This window comes from Cupressus sempervirens, chromosome 3 (genome assembly GCF_028749045.1).
Source record: "Cupressus sempervirens isolate cs-2001-9-10 chromosome 3, ASM2874904v1, whole genome shotgun sequence".
NCBI lineage: Eukaryota > Viridiplantae > Streptophyta > Pinopsida > Cupressales > Cupressaceae > Cupressus > Cupressus sempervirens.
Window position 1 is genome coordinate 348,746,704 of NC_143120.1, and position 1,909 is coordinate 348,748,612.

Sequence of the window (1,909 nt, forward strand, 5' to 3'; positions counted from 1 at the left end):
TCTACACATATAATGACTATAGTTATTCATGAATACTAGGAGTGACTAGGATAACCCTAATTAGGGTTATCCTGTGATGGCTAGAAGATAAGAGATGCCAAATAGAAATAACAATTTTCCACTATAGTCACCTTATATTCATCAATTTGGCTAATCAAAAAACAAACCATGGCATGTCTGAAGTATCAAAAGACAAAGTAAAAGAAATGATTCACAAAAATGGGAGAAAATGTTACTGATATCTCTATATGCTAGTGATTGTAGAAATATTAATATATGTTGCCACCATCTAGTCTGAAATAGGAATATGCCATTAAACATGGAAAGATTTATGTTCTGATCCCTCTTGTTCTTCCTTACCCTCTAGAGTATTTTCAAGGGAAAGATAAGAATATGAAACAATCATTATTGATATTTTTGGCCATGGTTCAAGGTGACTAAATGTTGTTATTGACTTCTGATACTTTTACTTGTTTGGTAAAATTGGGAGAATTACATAAGAATATATTGGCAAACATGCCCACAAAATGTGGATGATGAATTAAGAGACTGCGTGCATACGAAATGAAGGTTGTTGATGATAATTTTAGTGTTACAAACACCAGGGAAATGTTATAAAAATTCTCATATTGGTGATGAAAGCAAGTGAATAGATCTTCAAACATCAAGCTCCCATATATCGGCAATTTCCCTTGATCAATACTAGCCTATGTGAGGAAATTTTCCTTCTCTAGTTACTAGAAAACTTGGTTCTACCTTCAAAGTAGCCCCATCACATTAGAAAGAATGTGTTCATGAGAGAGCTTGAATTGAGAGGAGCCAATTTATGGTTGTTGCTAGAGAACATTGGTCAATCTAGTAGGCCAACACAGATGTGTATATGCTAGTGATTGTGAGGTTGTGGATCTTTGCATGATGTTTGGAGCACATCACAAAATCTTAAACATTATTTATTCCTTTTGTATAAATTGGTTGTGTGTTAACTATGGTTCTTGATTCATTGCCGCTAAAGTATTGTTGCAAAGAATAGTATTGGAATGAATTTCCTTGAATCATCAAATTTTCTATGAATGGTTTAACTACTCACAAATTAGATGGATACCAAACTATTCATGCGCATGGGAGTTGCATGGGAGTTGCATGGGTTCAACATTCCATCAACCATTGGTGCTTACTGTGAGAGGGATCATGTACTATTACAAGACTCTCAAAACATTAGCTTTTCTTGATTCAATATTAGATATGGATATTCAAAAAGGGTTTCAACAACTTACTGCCACTGCATTAAGGCTCAGAGATGGTGTGGATGAGAATATGAGTGTGTCATCTCAATGGTACCCTAACACTAAAAGGAGCATGGACACGACTAATAGAAAGGTGCATAGATTTTCTTGATTACCAGGTTTTGTTCCATGCATTTGCATATGGTGGATTATCAAAATTGCCAGAAGGTGACCATCTATCATGTCCCATGGGTACATCAATTGCTGGAGAAATTGGTATGTTTGGATATAAGCCATCTATTCTCATGGACATGCTTGTTGAGAAGAAGAGGACTTCAGTCCCGCATCATATTCACTGGTATTTCAATTATGCATATTGTTCTAAAGCAGGTGGTTTCACACCATTGGAAATGAATAGGATGGAGCTTATATTTTTTATTATTATTATGGTTTCACCTTTATATCACAGTAAGCACTTTTGAGAATTGTTGTAGTCTTCCCAACATGAGATCATGCTTTCAGTAGTTATCAGATAGAGAAATTGCTATTACAATATTGGTATGGTTTGGTGGAGAACTCTGTGCAAGAAAAGCCTCAAATGCCTCAGCAACTCTTGATTGGCTTTTGGATCAAGCAACCTTGAGTATATAAAAGTAAGATAAACAAAGTGTGTAGGATTTCATGGA

At 35.1% G+C, this 1,909-nt stretch overlaps 1 non-coding gene across 1 annotated transcript; it reads left to right on the forward strand.

Moving 5' to 3' along the window:
- The first annotated feature begins 1,174 nt into the window (after positions 1-1,174).
- On the forward strand, positions 1,175-1,255 carry LOC149566420 (small nucleolar RNA J33). The gene has a single exon (XR_016363175.1). It is a non-coding gene; the product is annotated as a small nucleolar RNA J33 (small nucleolar RNA).
- Positions 1,256-1,909: the final 654 nt, after the last annotated feature.